The 25,787-nt window shown below is 44.9% G+C and overlaps 1 protein-coding gene across 1 annotated transcript in view; it reads left to right on the top strand.

The window, feature by feature from the left end:
• Positions 1-7,591: 7,591 nt before the first annotated feature.
• Positions 7,592-25,787, top strand: part of SARDH (sarcosine dehydrogenase) — a 166,016-nt gene continuing 147,820 nt past the window's right edge. Inside the window, exon 1 of the mRNA XM_068249222.1 lies at positions 7,592-7,689. The gene's annotated coding sequence lies outside the window, so the exon portion shown is untranslated. The remainder of the gene's footprint in view (positions 7,690-25,787) is intronic.

Raw genomic sequence — 25,787 nt, 5'->3', positions numbered from 1 at the left:
GTGCGGAACACAGCCCAGCGCTTGAGTTCCGGGCAGACGCTGCATGCGGGCGCCCCCTGCTGGGGAGAGCGGGAACTGCAGCCAGCAGAATGTACAGTATGCAGCATAACTCATCCAAGCAGCACAAATCACCGGCAGAAGTCCCAGTGCAGAAAAGCAACCAGGCTGTGGGCTCTGCTGTGCAGACTGGGGGACTCCTCCAAGGTTTATATACTTTCATTTATTGTATTTTAGCATTTAATACAGAGTTTATGGTATGTATATAGAGTAGAGTGTGCTATAATACTGTATTAGCCTTTGCTTCATAATGAGTATCAACCAGGAAGCACACACTCTACATTATTATTATTCTCACACTCTAATCCTACCATAGTCATAGTCTAATGTCCTCCCATATTATTATTATGTATTTATATAGCACTGACATCTCCTGCAGCACATTACAGAGTATAGTCATGTCACTGACTGTCCTCAGAGGAGCTCACACTCTAATCCTACCATAGTCCTAGTCTAATGTCCTACCATATTATTATTATGTATTTATATAGCACTGTCATCTTCTGCAGCACATTACAGAGTGCATAGTCATGTCACTGACTGTCCTCAGAGGAGCTCACACTCTAATCCTACCATAGTCCTAGTCTAATGTCCTACCATATTATTATTATGTATTTATATAGCACTGTCATCTTCTGCAGCACATTACACAGTACATAGCCATGTCACTGACTGTCCTCAGAGGAGCTCACACTCTAATCCTACCATAGTCATAGCCTAATGTCCTACCATATTATTATTATGTATTTATATAGCACTGTCATCTTCTGCAGCACATTACAGAGTACATAGTCATGTCACTGACTGTCCTCAGAGGAGCTCACACTCTAATCCTACCATAGTCATAGTCTAATGCCCTACCATATTATTATTATGTATTTATATAGCACTGACACCTTCTGCAGCACATTACAGAGTACATAGTCATGTCACTGACTGTCCTCAGAGGAGCTCACAATCTAATCCCACCATAGTCATAGTATAATGTCCTACCATATTATTATTATGTATTTATATAGCACTGACATCTCCTGCACCACATTACAGAGTACATAGTCATGTCACTGACTGTCCTCAGAGGAGCTCACACTCTAATCCTACCATAGTCATAGTCTAATGCCCTACCATATTATTATTATGTATTTATATAGCACTGACACCTTCTGCAGCACATTACAGAGTACATAGTCATGTCACTGACTGTCCTCAGAGGAGCTCACACTCTAATCCTACCATAGTCATAGTGTATTGTCCTACCATATCATTATTATGTATATATATACCAGTGACATCTTCTGCAGCACTGTACAGAGTACATAGTCATGTCACTGACTGTCCTCAGAGGAGCTCACACTCTAATCCTACCATAGTCATAGTCTAATGTCCTACCATATTATTATTATGTATTTATATAGCACTGAGATCTCCTGCAGCACTGTACAGAGTACATGGTCATGTCACTGACTGTCCTCAGAGGAGCTCACAGTCTAATCCTATCATAGTCATAGTCTAATGTCCTACCATATTATTATTATGTATTTATATAGCACTGACATCTTCTGCAGCACATTACAGAGTACATAATCATGTCACTGACTGTCCTCAGAGGAGCTCACAATCTAATCCTACCATAGTCATAGTGTAATGTCCTACCATATTATTGTTATGTATTTATATAGCACTGACATCTTCTGCAGCACATTACAGAGTACATAGTCATGTCACTGACTGTCCTCAGAGGAGCTCACAATCTAATCCCACCATAGTCATAGTATAATGTCCTACCATATTATTATTATGTATTTATATAGCACTGACATCTTCTGCAGCACATTACAGAGTACATAGTCATGTCACTGACTGTCCTCAGAGGAGCTCACAATCTAATCCTACCATAGTCATAGTCTAATGTCCTACCATATTATTATTATGTATTTATATAGCACTGACATCTTCTGCAGCACATCACAGAGTACATAGTCATGTCACTGACTGTCCTCAGAGGAGCTCACACTCTAATCCTACCATAGTCATAGTGTAATGTCGTACCATATTATTATTATGTATTTATATAACACTGACATATTCTGCAGCACTGTACAGAGTACATAGTCATGTCACTGACTGTCCTTAGAGGAGCTCACACTCTAATCCCACCATAGTCATAGTCTAGTGTCCTACTATATTATTATTATGTATTTATATAGCACTGACATCTCATGCAGCACATTACAGAGTACATAGTCATGTCACTGACTGTCCTCAGAGGAGCTCACACTCTAATCCTACCATAGTCATAGTCTAATGTCCTACCATATTATTATTATGTATTTATATAGCACTGACATCTCCTGCAGAACTTTACAGAGTACATAGTCATGTCCCTGACTGTCCTCAGAGGAGCTCACAATCTAATCCTACCATAGTCATAGTCTAATGTCCTACCATATTATTATTATGTATTTATATAGCACTGACATATTCTGCAGCACATTACAGAGTACATAGTCATGTCACTGACTGTCCTCAGGGGAGCTCACACTCTAATCCTACCATATTCATAGTCTAATGTCCTACCATATTATTATTATGTATTTATATAGCACTGTCATCTTCTGCAGCACATTACAGAGTACATAGTCATGTCACTGACTGTTCTCAGAGGAGCTCACAATCTAATCCTACCATAGTCATAGTGTAATGTCCTACCATATTATTATTATGTATTTATATAGCACTGACATCTCCTGCAGCACATTACAGAGTACATAGTCATGTCACTGACTGTCCTCAGAGGAGCTCACACTCTAATCCTACCATAGTCATAGTGTAATGTCGTACCATATTATTATTATGTATTTATATAACACTGACATATTCTGCAGCACTGTACAGAGTACATAGTCATGTCACTGACTGTCCTTAGAGGAGCTCACACTCTAATCCCACCATAGTCATAGTCTAGTGTCCTACTATATTATTATTATGTATTTATATAGCACTGACATCTCATGCAGCACATTACAGAGTACATAGTCATGTCACTGACTGTCCTCAGAGGAGCTCACACTCTAATCCTACCATAGTCATAGTCTAATGTCCTACCATATTATTATTATGTATTTATATAGCACTGACATCTCCTGCAGAACTTTACAGAGTACATAGTCATGTCCCTGACTGTCCTCAGAGGAGCTCACAATCTAATCCTACCATAGTCATAGTCTAATGTCCTACCATATTATTATTATGTATTTATATAGCACTGACATATTCTGCAGCACATTACAGAGTACATAGTCATGTCACTGACTGTCCTCAGGGGAGCTCACACTCTAATCCTACCATATTCATAGTCTAATGTCCTACCATATTATTATTATGTATTTATATAGCACTGACATCTTCTGCAGCACATTACAGAGTACATAGTCATGTCACTGACTGTTCTCAGAGGAGCTCGCAATCTAATCCTACCATAGTCATAGTGTAATGTCCTACCATATTAGTATTATGTATTTATATAGCACTGACATCTCCTGCAGCACATTACAGAGTACATAGTCATGTCACTGACTGTCCTCAGAGGAGCTCACAATCTAATCCTACCATAGTCATAGTCTAATGTCCTACTATATTATTATTATGTATTTATATAGCACTGACATCTGCAGCACATTACAGAGTACATAGTCATGTCACTGACTGTCCTCAGAGGAGCTCACAATCTAATCCTACCATAGTCATAGTCTAATGTCCTACTATATTATTATTATGTATTTATATAGCACTGACATCTGCAGCACATTACAGAGTACATAGCCATGTCACTGACTGTCCTCAGAGGAGCTCACAATCTAATCCTACCATAGTCATAGTCTAATGTCCTACTATATTATTATTATGTATTTATATAGCACTGACATCTGCAGCACATTACAGAGTACATAGTCATGTCACTGACTGTCCTCAGAGGAGCTCACAATCTAATCCTACCATAGTCATAGTCTAATGTCCTACTATATTATTATTATGTATTTATATAGCACTGACATCTGCAGCACATTACAGAGTACATAGTCATGTCACTGACTGTCCTCAGAGGAGCTCACAATCTAATCCTACCATAGTCATAGTCTAATGTCCTACTATATTATTATTATGTATTTATATAGCACTGACATCTGCAGCACATTACAGAGTACATAGCCATGTCACTGACTGTCCTCAGAGGAGCTCACAATCTAATCCTACCATAGTCATAGTCTAATGTCCTACTATATTATTATTATGTATTTATATAGCACTGACATCTGCAGCACATTACAGAGTACATAGTCATGTCACTGACTGTCCTCAGAGGAGCTCACAATCTAATCCTACCATAGTCATAGTCTAATGTCCTACTATATTATTATTATGTATTTATATAGCACTGACATCTGCAGCACATTACAGAGTACATAGTCATGTCACTGACTGTCCTCAGAGGAGCTCACACTCTAATCCTATCATAGTCATAGTCTAATGTCCTCCCATATTATTATTATGGATTTATATAGCACTGACATCTTCTGCAGCACATTACAGAGTACATAGTCATGTCACTGACTGTCCTCAGAGGAGCTCACACTCTAATCCTACCATAGTCATAGTCTAATGTCCTACCATATTATTATTATGTATTTATATAGCACTGACATCTTCTGCAGCACATTACAGAGTACATAGTCATGTCACTGACTGTTCTCAGAGGAGCGCACAATCTAATCCTACCATAGTCATAGTCTAATGTCCTACCATATTATTATTATGTATTTATATAGCACTGACATCTTCTACAGCACATTACAGAGTGCATAGTCATGTCACTGACTGTCCTCAGAGGAGCTCACAATCTAATCCCTACCATAGTCATAGTCTAATGTCCTACCATATTATTATTATGTATTTATATAGCACTGACATCTCCTGCAGCACATTACAGAGTACATAGTCATGTTACTGACTGTCCTCAGAGGAGCTCACAATCTAATCCTACCATAGTCATAGTGTAATGTCCTACCATATTATTATTATGTATTTATATAGCACTGACATCTTCTGCAGCACATTACAGAATACATAGTCATGTCACTGACTGTCCTCAGAGGAGCTCACACTCTAATCCTACCATAGTCATAGTGTAATGTCCTACCATATTATTATTATGTATTTATATAGCACTGACATCTTCTGCAGCACTGTACAGAGTACATAAAGCGTAAATGTAAGCGATTTGCATGTGATAAAGCGCTGGAACTAGCTAGAAGCACAGTGCATTTAAATCCACCAATCAAATTGAGAATCGCTAATCGTAAACGCTATGAAATTGCTGACACTCTTTACAAATAGCTTCCTTAAAGGACATCTGTGGTGAAAATAAACTGATGAATAAAACTATTGAATCTATCCTCTTTCTCCAAAAAATTACTTTTTTTTAGATATTCCACAGATTTTACTGTTTCATTGTCTCTGTTCAATGACACCTTCATTGAAGTATGCTAGAGCTAAAACCTATGAATTTTTGACCCTATTAATCTTTCCTGCTCTTGAAAGCCATTGACTGAGAGGAAAGTGTTTTGTGGCTGTAATTACTTATCAGTGAGGGTTATGCTATAGAATAGTCTGACCCGGTCCCAACCCGGGCAGAAACTGTCACGTGCATACCTGATGTTTAACTCTTTCAGGCAGAAAAAGAAAAAAAGGAACACAGCCTAGTTATTTGTGTGCTTGGCATTGTACATACCCATGTCTATCTCATCGTGTCACATGTCACCTTGATTGTCCTGTAAGGGACAATTGCAGCAAGAGGAATATGGAGGCTGCCATATTTAAAGGGAACCTAAACTGAGAAGGATATGGATTTTTCCTTTTAAAATACCAGTTGCCTGGCTGTCCTGCTGATCTGTGTCTCTAATACATTTAGCCACAGCCCCTGAACAAGCATGCAGCAGATCAGGTGCTCTGACTGAAGTCAGACTGGATTAGCTGCATGCTTGTTTCAGGTGTGTGATTCAGCCACTACTGCAGCCAAAGAGATCAGCAGGACTGCCAGGCAACCGGTATTGTTTAACAGGAAATAAATATGGCAGCTTCTATATTCCCCTCACTTCAGCTGTCCTTTAATCGCCAGAAATCGCAGTTGCGATCTCCTGCAAAGCGCTTACACAAAATGCTAGCGATTGCGATAGCGTTTTGCGATTTCTAGTGTGCCCCAGCCCTTCCTGAGTGCTAGTAGTCAGCAGATTCACCGCCCCCATGATACAATGGTTACAATGGTTAATTTGCATATATTCAGCAGTGGTGCCTGGGAGACATCTCGAGCTCACTCCAACCTGAATTATCGCAAATTCTTTCTGTTTTAGGAAAGCAAATTTTTGTTTTTCTTAACATCTTAGTAAGGGGGCTTTTAGGACCATTGTAGTCCCTTACACACTCCAATGAGTTCTGGTTCACCATGAGCTAGCTGGTTAGTCTGTACCTCTCGGTTTACAAGCCCTACTCCATAGAGCCAAATTAATCCATGCCATGCACTGATGAGGTTCAAACAATCCGAAACAGTCTGTATGCATGTTGGATTATTATGGCTCTGTACAATTTAACAAGCTGACACATCATTGCATTCCAGCGGTTCTGGAGGTGTGTTTAGCTTCTAAGGGTACAATGGATAATTTGCATATATTCAGCAGTGGTGCTCTGGGAGACATCTCAAGCTCACTCCAACCTGAATTATCGCAAATTCTTTCTGTTTTAGGAAAGCAAATTTTTGTTTTTCTTAACATCTTAGTAAGGGGGCTTTTAGGACCATTGTAGTCCCTTACACACTCCAATGAGTTCTGGTTCACCATGAGCTAGCTGGTTAGTCTGTACCTCTCGGTTTACAAGCCCTACTCCATAGAGCCAAATTAATCCATGCCATGCACTGATGAGGTTCAAACAATCCGAAACAGTCTGTATGCATGTTGGATTATTATGGCTCTGTACAATTTAACAAGCTGACACATCATTGCATTCCAGCGGTTCTGGAGGTGTGTTTAGCTTCTAAGGGTACAATGGATAATTTGCATATATTCAGCAGTGATGCACTGGGAGACATCTCAAGCTCACTCCAACCTGAATTATCGCAAATTCTTTCTGTTTCAGGAAAGCAAATTTTTGTTTTTCTTAACATCTTAGTAAGGGGGCTTTTAGGACCATTGTAGTCCCTTACATACCCCAATGAGTTCTGGGTCACCATGAGCTTGCTGGTTAGTCTGTACCGCCCCCATGAGGGGGCCTCATTGTATACAAGCCCCCAGGAAAGGCTGAGACGCTACAGAAATAGTGATAATAAATCGCTAGAATATTGCATTTGGCGGTGTTGTGTTCTCCTTGCACAGGGCAGCCAGTGACGTGTCCCCAGCATGTGCTCCCAGTGCTTTGCATGCAGACTGCTGCGTATTATTGAATGTCACACGAGGGGAGGAGTCGGGGCGGGGCTACCTACATTAACCCCAGGCTGGAAGGAGCTGAGCTGAGTCAACGTACAGCAATAATAATCCCAGCCCCCCTTTTCACGCTGGCTCCAGCAGGTCCGGCCCGTCGCACACGGTATGTGAACCACACGCTAAGGACACGCAATGTTTAACCAGAGCAGCCGGGTCCAAAGAGCTAACCCTCCGTGCAGAACGCTGCTGCCTCCTCCCGGCCTTTCCAAAGTTTGGGGAGAGACTTTCTGCAGCGAGAGAAAGCGTGTCCTGCCTGCTGGCTGAACTACGGTATGTGCTGGCGATGGTGGCTTCAAACGTCCCACACGTGCCGATCGCTCAGCGCCGGGTGTACGCTGAGTACCCAACGCACGACCGAATCGCTGGAAACTGCCGACTAACGACGTTTCCACGATCTTTAGGCTACGTTTACAGTGGAACGTTATTGTCCTGCGTTATAAAGTCTTAGAACGCAGCGCACCGCGCTGCAATGTTAAACGCCACGATCACAGTGCGACGTTAGCGTTGCATTGTAATGTGTAGCGTTTTGGTAACGCACTGCTGCAGTACGTCACATGTTAAACAGATACAGGGAAGCATACTTTTCATTGCCTGTATGCTTCATTGTAGCTAGGTTCACAGGGGGACGTTATGGTAACGCACTGCTGCAGTACGTCACATGTTAAACAGATACAGGGAAGCATACTTTTCATTGCCTGTATGCTTCATTGTAGCTAGGTTCACAGGGGGACGTTATGGTAACGCACTGCTGCAGTTCGTTACCTCTAAACTTACATGTTAAACAGATACAGGGAAGCATACTTTTCATTGCCTGCATGCTTCACTGTGGCTAGGTTCTCAGTGGGACGTTATGGTCCTGCGTTATACAGTCATTATAACGCATCTTACCGCACTGCAATGGTAACCCTATGGGACATTCACAGTGCGACGTTAAAGTCGCGTTGTAAATGTTGCATTGTCGTAATGCGCTGCTGCAATGCGTTACCTCTAAACGCAGACGTTTCCAGATACATAGAAACATACTTTTCATTGCCTGTATGCTTTACAGTATCTAATGTATGCGACAGTAACACAGCGTTAATGTGCGTTACAACTTTTTTGTTGCGTTGTAATTTTGTGTTGCGACGTTAACGTCGTATCACAACGCAACGCCCCACTGTGAACATAGCCTAACACTTTTTTGAGCATTTAGGGAGCGTTTTAAATCGCTAGCGCTTTCCCTAAACACTCTAAATAAGTGTAACAGATTCAACAATATAGACATGCAGGACAGGCAGCATTTTGGGAGTGTCTGCACTTCAGTGTAAAGTATTGAAGCGCTGGCAAATCGCGTATGAATCGCTACACATAGCCATTTGTGTACAACAGGGGTCAGGAACCTTTTTGTCAGAGAGCCATAAACGCCACATATTTTAAAATGTAATTCTGTGGGAGCCATACAATATGTTTCAAACTGGGGCAGTGCGCATGCGCAGCAGAGGGCTGATATGTACACAGTTGATCCTCCAGGGAGCGGAATTGTCACACACGCCAGACAGGAGAAATACTGACTAACAGCTAGTACAATGAGCTAGCTGACTGGGGAATTGATTCCCTTTGTAGGACGAGATCCTCGCACTTTGGTCCAATAGGCTGCCTATCAAGTGACAGACAGCCTATTGGGCCAATCAAAGTGCGGGGATCTCGTCTTACAAAGTCACTGAACCTGACAGAGTCCAGAGTGGGACAATTGCAGCGGCTGTTAGTTTTGGGGGGAGAGTGAGTAAGTTAGTAGAGCATGCTAGAGCAGTAGTAGCAAACTAGTAGTAGTCACATTTTCAAACTAGGTTGATTCACTAAGCTACACTGCTCAAGCAGCACAGCTTAGTGTGGCAGCGCAAGTCAAATTTTCAAACTAGGCCTAGTTTGAAAATTTGACTTGCGCTGACACACTAAGCTGTGCTGCTTGAGCAGTGTAGCTTAGTGAATCAACCCCTACTGATGTGTCTGTGAGCCAGAGGTAGCCATCAGAGCCACATCTGTCTCCTGGGACATAGGTTCCCTACCGCTGGAGTACAATGTTAAATTACTGTACAATGTGACAAAAATTATGATACATTGAAATGAACAATCAGAATTAAAATCGATAATAGCAAATCGCTATCACAATCGCTGGCAAAAAGCTTAAACTTTTTAAAATCACTCCCAAAAGTGCCTGAAAACGCTTATGAAATCGCTTACGAAACGCTACTTAAAAATGTTATCAAATGCGCTAGCGATTTGTAGTGGGTTCCATTAGCGATAGGATGTGTACAACAGCGATAGACCGCAAGAAGATTACCAACGATAGGATCGTTAAACGAGGAAGGATGCGGGTGGGGAAGTTCCACAGACTTTAGCGGAAACATCGTTTGAAGGATACCCGAGGTGACATGATGAGATAGACATGGGTATGTACAGTGCCTAGCACACAAATAACTATGCTGTGTTCCTTTTTTTCTTTCTCTGCCTGAAAGAGTTAAATATCAGGTATGTAAGTGGCTGACTCAGTCCTGACTCAGACAGGAAGTGACTACAGTGTGACCCTCACTGATAAGAAATTCCAACTATAAAACACTTTCCTAGCAGAAAATGGCTTCTGAGAGCAGGAAAGAGATAACACGGGTCAATAGTTCATAGATTTTAGCTCTGACATATTTCAATGAATGTGTCATTGAGCAAAAACAATAAAACAGTTAAACCTTAAAAAGTAGATTTAAACATAAAATAAAACTGCGGAATATCTTTTTTATTCATTTTTAGAAGGAAGATAGATACAATTGTTAATTTTATTAGTTTATTTTCGCTTCGGGTGTCCTTTAAAGATCTATACATATGGGGGATGTGAACGATTTGATCCTAAGTGAGCCGTCATGACGGTCTTTCAAAATACGCCAGCATCGTTGTACATCGGCCGCCTGTAAAGCTCACACCCACAACGTGATTTTTGCTAAAGATTTTTAAAGCTAACTTTTTTTTTCGCGTACCATTGTTTCATGAAAATTTATCTCGCGGCGCAAGCCACACGCGACTTTCATTCTTCTTTGAACGACCGCCATGTTGGATTAAATCGCGGAGGATCGTTTTGACCCTCATTGGCTTTGGTGAGTTTTGCCGCGAACGTGTAAATAATTGTTTACACAATTGTTCGTTTACGACGGCACCAATAACGATTGCCGATTCGTCCAGATGTATCGGGGAACGATCTTTCGTCGGCGGAGATCCCTGATCCATCTGGCCGTGGGTACTCATTTACCGCCATTTACCACTTTTTCTTTAACCACTTGAGGACCGCAGTGCTAAACCCTCCTAAAGACCAGGCCATTTTTCACAAAAAGGGCCACTGCAGCTTGAAGGCCTCGTTGCAGGGCCGCACAACACAGCACACAAGTGATTACCCCACCCCCCCTTTTCTCCCCACCAACAGAACATTCTGCTGGTGGGGTCTGATCGCCCCCAGGTTGTTATTTTTTTTTTTTTTTTGTAAAAAATTTTTTTATTTATTTTTAAATAAATTTGGTCTTTTTTTTTTTTTAAATTCCCCCCTGCCCCTCCCTCCCCCGCCAGCCAATCACTGTGATCGGCTGTCATAAGCTTCAGCCTATGACTGTCGATCACCCCTGACCCAATGGAGGGAACAGCCGTGTCACACGGCTGTCCCCAGTACAGAGTTGCCTTAGATCACAGCGCTGTACAGGTTTATTAGACGGGTTCGCCGTCTAACAGTCTCCCGCCGGCGATTGCCGCTGGGAGACTGATGGCGAAGCTCTGCTCCGTCATTCATGTGGAGATGCGCGCGCATTAGCAGCAATCTCCTGCAATCCCCGCCCCAAGGACCTTCCGTTGATCGGCGTTAGGCGGACCTGGGTCTGCCGCCGTGTCCACGCCCATCGGCATGACGTGGTCGGCAGGAGGTTAAACGATACTTACACAATGACGCTTGGAGCGATGATCGATCATCTGTCGTTTTGACAGATAGAATCTTGCCGTGGATACGGACCTTTAGTGAACGTTATCGAAAGTTCCGTTCATTTTTTGAGGCGAGCGCTGCATGAGCGGTGTGTAGAATGAATGGGGTTTATTCTGAATGGCACGTGAGCACGCTATCAGAATCGTTACACACAGCTCGCGCTCTAGTGACCGGATACAGCGATTACCAGTCGTTCTAATCCTGGGACGTCCTCTGTAACGTCTCTTCTTTTCTGTGTGCATAACGCCCAGGTGTGGCGGTGTAACGGACGCTGTTTTGCGCGCTGTAGTGTTGTGATTTACAGTCTATGAACATTTGCAACGGGCTGCGTTGTTAAGCGGCAGAACATGCAGCGCCTTGCTAGAATCGCACACCTCGATTCGCACAATGCTGATCAACGAGGACGCACATTGGTCAGTAGCACCTTTGCGCGCGTTACATCAGATGCCGTTGGATATGTTGTGTGTGCCTGCGCTATATGTATGTTATGACACAACGCAACGCACCAGAGGGAAACTAGCCTTAAAGAAGGGAATTGGGCAATTATTTCACACATGTCCAATCTGTTTTCAATCAAGAAAGGGATCGATTTTGCAAAGTTATCTGAAAAACGTTTTTTTTATCGATTGGGAGCAGTTTGGACATTTAGACACGGTACAACTTCCTGTCCAATCACTCGTCGATCGTGCGGGAAATTTGTATCGTGTGTTCCCAGCATTACCATCACTAATACATTGTGACTAATAAAATGTACAGAATCTTATCATATGAAAAATAAAATGGAGAGAGCCCTGCCCCTGTGAGCTTACAATCAGAATAGCGAGAAAACAAGAGGGAGCAGAAAAAGTGCTAAGTACTTAAAGATTGTAAAGGTTGGAGAGTTACTGGTGTGCCTAGGAAAGGAGTTCCACAGGAGGAGAGAGGCTCTTGAGAAGTCCTGTATACGTAAATGGGAGGGAGTGATTCTAGGGGAGGAAACATGGAGGGGCCTTTTATAAGCTCCACTAAGGCTAGTTGCACAATTAGCAGAAATGCAAGCCTTGCGGAAAACGCGGCGTTTTTGCCCCTAATGGAAGTCTATAGGCTTCATGAAAAAACGCATATAAATAACGCATATGCGTTTTGTATGCGAGCGTGTTTAAACACGCTGGTTTTGTTGCATAATATTCAAGAAACGCATCAAAAACACACATAATGAAAGTCAATGGGAATTGCATTTTGTATGCATTTGTCATGTGTTTTTATGTGCGTTTTTTTTTAAATAATTGTTTTGTAATGTATTTCCACTACCTGTTGTCTTGCTAGTGATTTGCATAAAACGCAATATAAAAACACATTGAAAACGCATATGCGGGAAAAAATGAACTAAAAACACACGGAAAAAACACACATGACAGAAAACGTGGCCTTTCACGCTCTGCTATGTGTGCATCCAGCCTCAATGAAACTCGGCCAGGGTGGCCAATAAAGACCGTCTACACGGAGGTGGTAACACTAGTAGGTGATTGGCCAATCGTAATTGAAAGCATGTACCAGGCTTTTGTGTGTGTAGTACACACATCCAATTTTCTTTGGACAAAGATTGACCAATTTAAAGACCTCCATGTAGTATGAAGGCAAGCGCATGTTTAATATTATGAATGAACAGGTTGTGCAGGTCATCTCTCATACTACATGGAAGAGCTGGAATGTGTGCATCAGCCTGGTACACACTTCCAATTATGATTGGCCAATCACTGATTCATTTTACCCCATCCATGTAGCATAAGGGTTCACCTACACAATCTGCTCATAGTATACAATGTCATTTGTACTACATGGAAGGGGTAAAATTGGTCAGTGATTGGCCAATTATAATTGAAAGTGTGTACCAGGCTTAAAGGGAACCTAAACTGAGGAGGATATGGATTTTTCCTTTTAAAATAATACCAGTTGCCTGACTCTCCTGCTGATCCTGTGTCTCTAATACTTTTAGCCACAGCCCCTGAACAAGCATGCAGATCAGGTGCTCTGACTGAAGTCAGACTGGAATAGCTGCATGCTTGTTTCAGGTGTGTGATTCAGCCACTACTGCAGCCAAAGAGATCAGCAGGACTGCCAAGCAACTGGTATTGTTTAACAGGAAACATTCATATCCCTCTCAGTTAAGGTTCCCTTTAAAGGAGAACTGTAGCGAGAGGTATATGGAGGCTGCCATATTTATTCCCTCTTAAACAATACTAGTTGCCTGGCAGCCCTGCTGATGTATTTGGCTGCAGTAGTATCTGAATAACACCAGAAACAAGCATGCAGCTAATCTTGTCAGATCTGACATTAATGTCAGAAGCACCTGATCTGCTGCATGCTTGTTCAGGGGCTGTGGCTAATAGTATTAGAGGCAGATGATCAGCAGGACAGCCAGGCAACTGGTATAGCACAAAAGAAAAAAAAACATGGCAGCTTCCCTACAGTTGCCCTTTAAGAATCCACCATGAAAGTGCATTGGAATGCCTGGGTGTACTAATGCTGCGTACACACTGGCGACTACGGTCGTTTGGAACAGCTAATTAACGATCGTTCCGCCGACAATCGGGGAAAAAACTTTACCCAACGATCATTAACACGAACGACAAAAGAATGACATCGGGAAGATGGAAATATCCAACCTGACGGATCATATCTACTGACAATCGTTACAAAACTATAGTGTGTACAGACATCGGCCGAGAACGATCGTTACAAGGGCCAATGCGCCTGCGTTGAACTCTGCCCAGCTTCAGTACTTCCTTTGTAGCGCGGCTGTAAAGATTGTTACATTGCTCATTTCAATTAAACTTTGTTTTCAAGTTAACAATCATATATTTGTATCTATTGTAACTCCATGTTAGTGTTTTTTTTTTTATTTTATATAAATATGTATGCAACATTTCCTTCTGATCGTTCTTTTCTGCGAGAACAATCGTTAAAATGTGTATGGTGATCGCTGCATCCCATCGTTGCATTCCAATCTTTCCAATATCGTTCATCTTTCAATTATCTTTCCTAGCGAACGATCGTTATCGCAAGTGTGTACGTAGCATTAGTCCTGAAATGAAAGGGATATCGAAGATTGCCTGACAGTCCTGCTGATCCTCTGCCTCTAATACATTTAGCCATGTGCCCTGAGCAAGCATGCAGATCAGGTGTTTCTGACTGAAGTGTGGCTGGATTAGCTGCATGCTTGTTTCTGGCGTGTGATTCAGCCACAACTGCAGCCAGAGAGATCAGCAGAACAGCCATCCCTCATTACCCACTAGCAGGGATGGTCAGTGAGATGCCAGTCATTCTATCATGCATATTTCACAGAGCTTGAAATCTGACCAATCAGAGGCACTTCCTGACAATTCCTGATTGGCCCAGTTTAGGCTGCATACAATTTGCATGCAAGCTGAAGTTATTTGCATCTCATTGGCTGTGTGTCATGACTCCGCCTCCTGGGAAGGAGGTGGGAGGTCTCGGCTGGCTATAGTGCTGGACTGGAGGGAAGGTGTGTAACACTGGGGGGAAGATAATCGGTGCTGCACACGGTAATGATCAGAGGAACAGGAGCAACGACATGTCTAATGCTGGGGATACACGGTACGTTTCTGTACTGTGTATCGACCAGCTGATTCGGCCAGCTGATAATATTCAGCAGGTCTGATCACACTGCTCGACCCCCGCCCGGTTGCCGGCCTCGAGGGACAGTGTGGTCAGGGTTGCCACCTCATCTCTTTAAATACCGACACATATGAATTATACATGCCCTGTGGCTAGTTAGATGCAGTTTAGGTATTGATTGTGTGAGTAGCCCCAGAACCTGTATAACTGAGATGTTGCTATTTAAAGGGATAAGGTGGCAACCCTGATTGTGGTGCAGGTACATGCAGCCGAGTGGTAGTGTCTGGTAACGCCGTACATCAGGTCTGGCACACAGCGGGGTTACCCGGCGGTGAAAAAACATCTGAGGTCGGCAACTGCCATGCTTGGATGCAACGCCTTAGAGGGGCGCCTGTAAACAGCCTGTGCTGAGCGCTGGCGAGCGTCCGGCCGGTGAACAGCAGCAGCTCACAGGGGGTGAATTCACTAACTACAGCCGCTCAGGGGAAAGAGGCCTAAGTTATCTTAAAAGGAACCCGAGGTGTGAGACCTATGGAGGCTGCCATATGCCTTTCCTTTAATCAGTCCTGCTAGTCTCTGGCTGCAGTAATGTCTGAATCACACACCTGAAACAAGCATGCAGCTAAACCAGTCTGACTTCAGTCACCTGATCTGCATGCTTGTTCAGGGGTTATGGCTAATAGTATTAGAGGCAGAGGATCAGCAGGATTGCCAGGCAATCTGCATTGTTTAAAAGGAAATACATATGGCAGCCTCCATATCACCTTGGATTATCTTTAAAGGGAACCTAAACAGGATATGGATTTTTCCTTTTAAAATAATACCAGTTGCCCGACTCTCCTGCTGATCCTCTGCCTCGAATAGCCACAGCCCCTGAACAAGCATGCAGATCAGGTGCTCTGACTGAAGTGACTGGATTAGCTGCATGCTTGTTTCCGGTGTGTGATTCAGACACTACTGCAGCCAAAGAGATCAGCAGGACAGCCAGGCAACTGGTATTGTTTAAAGTGAACCCGAGGTGAGAGGGATATGGAGGCTGCCATATTTATTTCCTTTTAAACAATACTAGTTGCCTGGCAGCCCTGCTGATCTATTTGGCTGCAGTAGTGTCTGAATAACACCAGAAACAAGCATGCAGCTAATCTTGTCAGTTCTGACAATATTGACAGAAGCCCCTGACATGCTGCATGCTTGTTCAGGGGCTATGGTTGAAAGTATCAAAGGCAGAGGACCAGCAGGGCAGCCAGGCAACTGGTATTGCTTAAAAGGAGATAAATATGGCAGCCTCCATATTATTTTCACCTCGGGTTCCCTTTAAAAGGAAACCTCCATATCCCTCTCAGTTAAGGTTCCCTTTAAGGCTGGAAGCACACATAGCAGAAACGCTAGCGTTGTGGAAAACGCTGCATTTTTGCTGCTAAGGGCCTGAGCCCACAAACACAGTTGTGCGCAGTTGTGTCCACTTTTCAGCAGCACATCAATGTTACAGATGCTGAAAGGCGGACACAACTGCGTTAGTGGGCTCAGGCCCTGATGGAAGTCTATGGGCCGCAGGAAAAAAACGCAAATATGTTTTCTATGCGTTTTAAAATATGCATTTATAAAAAGCGCGTGTTTTGTTGCATAATATTCAAAAACGCACATAATGAAAGTCAATGGAATCGCAATGGTAAGTGGTTTTCATGCGTTTTTTCTATGCGTTTTTGGGTAAAAAAATTGTTTTGTGACGTATTTCCGCTTCCTGTTGTCTTCCAAGTGATTTGCATAAAACGGAAAAGAAAACGCATATGCAAACACATTAAAATGCATGCAAAATGCTTGAATCTGCGGTATAGAAACGCTAACTCACCAAAAAGCCCACAACATTGACATAAATGACATAAAACGCAGCTTTCCACGTTATGTTGTGTGCACCCGGCCTGAAACCATTGTTCTGTAACGCTGGGAATACACAGCTCGTTCCTGCTCTCCATCGTTTTTGCCGCTCGATTTCTGCTCTCAATTCTTATCTTCCGCTCGTTTTTTCCTATCTTTTTCAATTTACTTCTATCCGAAATTGAGCTGTAAAACAATCGAAAGGGAGATCGGACATGTCGGAAATGATCTATCGAACCATCTAATCAGCTACAAAACGAACCGTGTATTCCCAGCATTAGCTGCACAGAAAGAAACTGGCGTCAGAAGTGAGTGTTTGTATAGGAGGCGCAGCAGTGAGGCCGAGCTCTGGGTTGAGGCCTCTGTCAGGCCATGTGCTGCAGGGGTGTGTGTTGGTGCTGCACACGTGTGAAGGGGTGTGTATCGGGGGAAGGTGTTTGTGTCGCACACGTAAGAGGGGGGTGTGTCAGGGAGGAACAGAATTGCCCCAATCAGCAAGGACCCCCGCCCTGGAATCCTGTCACCTGGCTGCCCCTCTCCCTGACAGGAGGCTAGAACAGGTGGAATAACAACCACCTCTAACCAGTGTCCAGTGTCCACTATCATCAGCTTGTGTGAGGCCTGCGCAGGCTCTTGAGTGCCAGAGATCCAAAGATACTGGGTAAAGTCTTGCAGCAAATCGGTGGCTCATTTGTGGGCCTGAGGGGCTGTCGTGTGGTGTCAGCAAAGCGCAGAAAAAGTTAATCCTCCCTGTTTGAGCGAAGGACACACGGTGTGACACGGAAATACTGTATTATGCCTTATTCACATTATAAATCGCCAGCGCTGAGCGATTTTAGTTTTGTCAGCGCTTCTCCCTGCGCTTTGCGCTTAGAAAAACGCTTTTCTAAGCGCTTTTGCAGAGCGATTCGTCTTTTCACTGGACGTCAGGAAGTGAACTTTCACCTGGAAATGAATACATACAATGGGCTTGATTCACTACACCGTGATAACTGACATCACGGCCGCGCTAGCAGTTTGCGCGTGTTATAACGCGCGTAACATTTTTCGTGCACAATTGTGAAATCGTTACGCGCACTGTCATGTGCGCGAAACGCATGCGTTTTCACGGTTTAGTGAATCAAGCCCCATGTATTTATTCATAGAAGCGCTGGGGAAATCGCTATACAAAGCACTTTTTCAAGCGCTTTGCAATTTCCCTTTACCTTCCATTATAGGCAAAGCGCTCAGAAAATGGTACAGGCAGTGCTTTTGAATGTGGATCACAATCGAACCGTGCATATGTGAACACTCTCATAGGGAATCATTGCACAAGCGCTTTTAGAGCGATATCTAAAAGTGCCAGCGCTTTCAAAAATACGCAAACGCTCATAGTGTGAACAAGCCTTACTGTCAGTTTGGGGCTTATTTAGAAAGTTGGCAATTTGCCTCATCGCCGGTGAAGTGCCGTCATTTCTGCAAAATGAGTGTCACTTTCCGAACTAGTAGATTTATAAAAGTGAGCAGCTTATATAGTCGCCGCTATAACGATATCTCACTATACTTTGATGAGCAGCATTTTTATGTTCAAAAAGGCGATTGTTTTCTCCAGATAATTATCGCCTCGTTTGTGATGGTGAAGAGCGCCCCATTCGCCAGGCGTTCGCACATCACCACGTTAACGAGTAGTGGTGACCGTCTCCATGAGTTGCATTCCGCTATATTTCTGCTATATTTATATGGTTGTGATTCCACGGAAGTGATTGCGATTTGCGAATCTCGGTCGCGGTGCCTGCAGCATTTTCAGAGCAATTTCATTCAGGGAGTGCAGCGGCCAAAATCGTATTCCCTGAAATCGAATTGGAAAGCGTTCTGTCTTTTAATAGCAAAATCGCTCACAAAAAAAGCTAGCGGTAATGAGAGCGATTTTGCGATTTCTAGTGAGGCTCAGGCCTAACGGTCACAGCCAACGTTCTATTAACCCATTCAAGTGAGCGTAGCTGTGGATCGCCAGTTTTGGTGAATAATGGCATCTGCAATTCCGTGCACGTTGCCAATGACAAAAATATGGCCTTAATATAGTGGCACTGATTGTAAAAAGTGTATTTTTTTTTATTTGTGGTGTTTTGTTAATGAGCCCCGAGGGCTGGACCCACGACAGTACTTTTGGATCGCTTTCAATTGCTAGCGATTTCCCCAAACACTTTGCTAATGTAAGTGGATGGAGCAGATCCCACTTGAGCGATTGTGATCAGGGAAATCGCTGGACATGCAGCATTTTGGAAGCGTTTCCATTTTAATGTATTGTATAGGAGGAGCAGGGAAATCTCTTCCAAAATCGCTTGCAGAACGCTATCACAAATCGCTAGCGATTGCGCTTTGTAGTGGGTCCCAGACCTCATTCCTGATATGACCCAGGCAATGCTGCTCAACAATCATGTCTATCATGTGGAAGCTATTCCTTCAGGCCTTGTTATCATATGGAAGCTATTCCTTCAGGCTTTGTTGACATTGCGTTCGGCTGGCGTGTCCGTCCGCGGTGGGCTTTTATTATTTTTTTTTTTATTTTTTTTTAGTGTTTTCTGCGCGTTCTCTTGTTTTTGTGGGCGTTTTTGTAAGCGCTCTTGCAGAACACTTCCGTCTTTTGATCCAGAAAAAAATCCGGAAACAATAAATACAATGGCCTCAATTCACTAAGCTTATCTCCTGTCTTTAATAACGTTTCTAGAGTTGTTACCATGGTGATAAGGCATGTAGTATTCAGGAAACATTTTACCTCAGGCAAACCTAAAGTTAACTCTACAATCCTTAAAATAACTCCAGAATTCTAAAGTTAAAGACAGGCTGTTCATTAACCTCCTTGCCGGTCTAAAAAATCCGGCAAGGAGGCAGCGCCGCACTTTTTAAAAAAAATTTTTTTTTTTTAAATCATGTAGCGAGCCCAGGGCTCGCTACATGATAGCCACTGAGCGGCGGCATCCCCCCACCCACTCCAAACGCCTTCGGCGATCAGAGTATGCAGGAAATCCCGTTGAGAATGGGATTTCCTGCAGAGCTTCCCCGGTCGCCATGGCGACGGGGCGGGATGACGTCACCGACGTCATAGGGAATCCCGATCCGCCCCTCAGCGCTGCCTGGCACTGATTGGCCAGGCAGCGCAGGGCTCTGGGGCGGGGGGGAGCGACTCGGCGCGGCGGATTGCGGCGGATCGGCGGCGATCGGAAGTTACAAGCAGCTAGTAAAGTGCTAGCTGCTTGTAACAAAAAAATTATGCAAATCGGCCCAGCGGGGCCTGAGATATCCTCCTGCGCAGGTTACCCCGAGCTGAGCTCGGGATAACCGGCAAGGAGGTTAACTGAGTGTGAAAATAACTACAGAGGAGGTAATGTAAGGAATGAAGAGATAAGATAACTCTCACTGTGTGGAGGTAAGTTATCTCTTGCCTTATCTCCAGCATGATCTTAGTGAATTGAGGCCAAAGTATTTTAGGAAAAAAATAACGCTCACGCAATCTCTTGCCAAAGTCATTTTGTGAGCGTTTTTTTTTTTTTTTCTATACCTTTCATTGAGGCGGAATCGCCTCAAAAATGGCCCAAGCACCGCTTTTCTAAGCGGATCGCAAACGAACTGCTCAGGTATGAACTTTCTCAGAGAATCATTGCACAAGCGCTTTCAGGGTGATTTTGAAAATCACCTGCACTTAAAGGGATACTGTAGGGGGGTCAGGGGGAAATGAGATGAAGTTACCCGGGGCTTCTAATGGTCCCCCGCAGACATCCTGTGTTGGCGCAGCCACTCACCGATGCTCCGCCCCCCGCAGACATCCTGTGTTGGCGCAGCCACTCACCGATGCTCCGGCCCCGCCTCTGGTTCACTTCTGGAATTTCAGACTTTAATGTCTGAGAACCACTGCGCCTGCGTTGCCGTGTCCTCGCTTCCCCTGATGTCACCAGGAGCGCACGGCGCAGACACAGACCATACTGGGCCTGCGCAGTACACCCCTGGTGACATCAGCGGGAGTGAGGACACGGCAACGCAGGCACAGTGGTTTTCTGACTTTAAAGTCTGAAATTCCAGAAGTGAACCGGAGGCGGGGCCGGAGCATCGGTGAGTGGCTGCGTAGGCACAGGATGTCTACGGGGGACCATTAGAAGCCCCGGGTAAATTCAACTCATTTTCCCCCAACCCCCCTACAGTATCCCTTTAAATTTTTACAAAAACGCCTCCAATGTGAACAAGGCTTCAGAGTGCGCAGAGTACAGTGAGCTTGATTCACTAAGACAAATAGCACGCCTTATCAGAGTAGCATACCAAACGCTATGAACCCGCATGGGCTCAGGGCAGGACGAGTGCAGCTCTCGTCATTGCCAATTAGCAGGCATAAGTTCGCTATGCTACTCTGATTAGCCGTGTTATCTCTAAGGCATGCTATTTGTCTTAGTGAATCAAGCCCAATCTGTTTAACCAGTCAATGGCAGCAATGCTCTCTGATATCTGTAATAACGGAAGGTCATCTATATAGAGCTAGTCATACACCGTACAATCTTGATTGTACAATCTTTGCACTTTCATCTAATGGGAGATCTCTCCTAACAGTCTGCTGCAAGTGCGCACAGTCTGCTGGCCCTTACGCTGAATAGATGTGGGGAGATTGTACGGTGTATGGGCACCTTCAAGGTACATATTTATGATACAATTTTAATTGTACAATCTTACCAAACGTGTGTAGTAGAAGGGTAAACTGAGGGAATATACTGTGAATGGATACTTTAGGCAGCTTCTCCTATTAAATAGAAGTGGTAAGACTGTACAATCAAGATTGTATCATTAGTGGGCAGCTACCAATGAATAGAGGACTAGCTAACAGATTCCGGCCTGGAACCCACTACAAATCACAAATCACTATCGCTAGCGTTTTTAATGAGCGTTCTGTAAGAGATTTCATGAGTGTTTTCTAGCGATTTTGGTATTGATTTGAAAAAGTGTAAGCATTGTGAAGCGATTAGTGATTTAAATTCAGATTGCTCCTTTAAAGGGATACTGTAGGGGGGTCGGAGGAAAATGAGTTGAAGTTACCCGGGGCTTCTAACGGTCCCCCGCAGAAATCCTGTGTTGGCGCAGCCACTCACTGATGCTCCGCCCCCGCCTCCGGTTCACTTCTGGAATTTCAGACTTTAAAGTCTGAAAACCACTGTGCCTGCGTTGCCGTGTCCTCGCTTCCCCTGATGTCACCAGGAACGCACGGAGCAGACACAGACCATACTGGGCCTGCGCAGTACGCTCCTGGTACCATCAGCGGAATCGAGGCCATGGCTGCAGTGGAATTTGGCCCATCCATTAACATTAGCAGAGCGTTTAGGGAAATTGCTAACTGAAAACCTCCCTAAGGCCTCTTGCACACTGCACGGGATTCAGATTCCGCTTTTTAATCAGTTTTTACATCCGATTCAGATTCTGATTTGCACTTTGCTCCCTGCACACTGCAAATCGGATGTAAAAACTGTTTAAAAAGCGGAATCGGAATCGCGTGCAGTGTGCAAGAGGCCTAAACACTCAAATTGCGCTAGTGGGTCCCAGCCCTCCTGGAGGTCTATAATAAGGTGGCCATAGTTTGTATTTAATCATGGATTAGTTTACTAACAGATTTCCCATAAGTTTTTATGGTTGGACAGTGATTTATGTATCTTGTCTTTCTGTGATGTGAGTTTTGGTCGGTGACTGACTTTCACCCCAAAATTGTTTGTACTCCGATATTTTGGGTTCACAACTTATTAGCATAATTTTGCTATATTATTGCAAACCTGCTCAATGGTTGCTAGTTACAAGCTGCCCATTAACGGTACAATATTTTCCTCTGATGTGGTTGTGCAATCAGATTTTTACCATCAAATTGTACAGGAGACCACACAGTATGTGGAGAAAATTGTGAAATGATTCTATGGCGGATTGGGATACAGAAATTTTCATCAGAATGTTGGATTTTACAATCGTATCTGAAGAGGGGAAAGTGCCCTAATCGTCCCGTTTAATGGGAACAATCGATAATGACGTTTCGATGACTCACCGTCCCACAAATCTGATGGAATGATCGCATATTGTATTGTATTGTACTGTTAGTGGGCACCTATAGACTAGGGATGGTCATTGAGATTTTTAATTATAAATATTAACTTGCTGTTACGTATGCGATTTTTGTTTGGCTAGTGCACTTGTGGCAGGCTGAGTCATAGCAGGAAGTATGCAGGAATGGCAGGCTCCACTGTCCTCTCTGTGCCTCCTATGCTGTGTGTAGCAGGCTGAGTCATAGCAGGAAGTATGCAGGAATGGCAGGCTCCACTGTCCTCTCTGTGCCGCCTATGCTGTGTGGCAGGCTGAGACATAGCAGGAAGTATGCAGGAATGGCAGGCTCCACTCTCCTCTCTGTGCCTCCTATGCTGTGTGGCAGGCTGAGACATAGCAGGAAGTATGCAGGAATGGCAGGCTCCACTGTCCTCTCAGTGCCTACTATGCTGTGTGGCAGGCTGAGCCATAGCAGGATGTATGCAGGAATGGCAGGCTCCACTGTCCTCTCTGTGCCTCCTATGCTGTGTGGCAGGCTGAGACATAGCAGGAAGTATGCAGGAATGGCAGGCTCCACTGTCCTCTCTGTGCCTCCTATGCTGTGTGGCAGGCTGAGTCATAGCAGGAAGTATGCAGGAATGGCGGGCTCCACTGTCCTCTGTGCCTCCTATGCGGTGTGTGGCAGGCTGAGGCATAGCAGGAAGTATGCAGGAATGGCAGGCTCCACTGTCCTCTCAGTGCCTCCTATGCTGTGTGGCAGGCTGAGTCATAGCAGGAAGTATGCAGGAATGGCAGGCTCCACTGTCCTCTGTGCCTCCTATGCTCTGTGTAGCAGGCTGAGTCATAGCAGGAAGTATGCAGGAATGGCGGGCTCCACTGTCCTCTCTGTGCCTCCTATACTGTGTGTAGCAGGCTGAGCCATAGCAGGAAGTATGCAGGAATGGCAGGCTCCACTGTCCTCTCTGTGCCTCCTATGCTGTGTGGCAGGCTGAGTCATAGCAGGATGTATGCAGGAATGGCAGGCTCCACTGTCCTCTCTGTGCCTCCTATGCTGTGTGGCAGGCTGAGTCATAGCAGGAAGTATGCAGGAATGGCAGGCTCCACTGTCCTCTCTGTGCCTCCTATGCTGTGGCAGGCTGAGTCATAGCAGGAAGTATGCAGGAATGGCAGGCTCCACTGTCCTCTCAGTGCCTCCTATGCGGTGTGTGGCAGGCTGAGCCATAGCAGGAAGTATGCAGGAATGGCAGGCTCCACTGTCCTCTCTGTGCCTCCTATGCAGTGTGGCAGGCTGAGTCATAGCAGGATGTATGCAGGAATGGCAGGCTCCACTGTCCTCTCTGTGCCTCCTATGCGGTGTGTGGCAGGCTGAGTCATAGCAGGAAGTATGCAGGAATGGCAGGCTCCACTGTCCTCTCTGTGCCTCCTATGCGGTGTGTGGCAGGCTGAGTCATAGCAGGAAGTATGCAGGAATGGCAGGCTCCACTCTCCTCTCTGTGCCTCCTATGCTGTGTGGCAGGCTGAGTCATAGCAGGAAGTATGCAGGAATGGCAGGCTCCACTGTCCTCTCAGTGCCTCCTATGCGGTGTGTGGCAGGCTGAGTCATAGCAGGAAGTATGCAGGAATGGCAGGCTCCACTGTCGTCTCTGTGCCTCCTATGCGGTGTGGCAGGCTGAGGCATAGCAGGAAGTATGCAGGAATGGCAGGCTCCACTGTCCTCTGTGCCTCCTATGCAGTGTGTAGCAGGCTGAGCCATAGCAGGATGTATGCAGGAATGGCAGGCTCCACTGTTCTCTCTGTGCCTCCTATGCTGTGTGGCATGCTGAGTCATAGCAGGAAGTATGCAGGAATGGCGGGCTCCACTGTCCTCTCAGTGCCTCCTATGTGGTGTGGCAGGCTGAGTCATAGCAGGATGTATGCAGGAATGGCAGGCTCCACTGTCCTCTCTGTGCCTCCTATGCGGTGTGTGACAGGCTGAGCCATAACAGGAAGTATGCAGGAATGACAGGCTCCACTGTCCTCTCTGTGCCTCCTATGCAGTGTGGCAGGCTGAGCCATAGCAGGCAGTATGCAGGAATGGCAGGCTCCACTGTCCTCTCTGTGCCTCCTATGCTGTGTGGCAGGCTGAGTCATAGCAGGAAGTATGCAGGAATGGCAGGCTCCACTGTCCTCTCTGTGCCTCCTATGCAGTGTGTAGCAGGCTGAGTCATAGCAGGAAGTATGCAGGAATGGCAGGCTCCACTGTCCTCTCAGTGCCTCCTATGCAGTGTGTAGCAGGCTGAGTCATAGCAGGAAGTATGCAGGAATGGCAGGCTCCACTGTCCTCTCTGTGCCTCCTATGCTGTGTGGCAGGCTGAGCCATAGCAGGAAGTATGCAGGAATTGCAGGCTCCACTGTCCTCTCAGTGCCTCCTATGCTGTGTGGCAGGCTGAGTCATAGCAGGAAGTATGCAGGAATGGCAGGCTCCACTGTCCTCTCAGTGCCTCCTATGCGGTGTGGCAGGCTGAGTCATAGCAGGAAGTATGCAGGAATGGCAGGCTCCACTGTCCTCTCAGCGCCTCCTATGCAGTGTGGCAGGCTGAGTCATAGCAGGAAGTATGCAGGAATGGCAGGCTCCACTGTCCTCTGTGCCTCCTATGCTCTGTGTAGCAGGCTGAGTCATAGCAGGAAGTATGCAGGAATGG

The sequence above is a fragment of the Hyperolius riggenbachi genome, chromosome 8, assembly GCF_040937935.1.
Source record: "Hyperolius riggenbachi isolate aHypRig1 chromosome 8, aHypRig1.pri, whole genome shotgun sequence".
NCBI classification, from domain to species: Eukaryota; Metazoa; Chordata; class Amphibia; order Anura; family Hyperoliidae; genus Hyperolius; species Hyperolius riggenbachi.
Note: the sequence above shows the minus strand (reverse complement) of the source record. Positions and strands in the feature narration are given on the sequence as shown.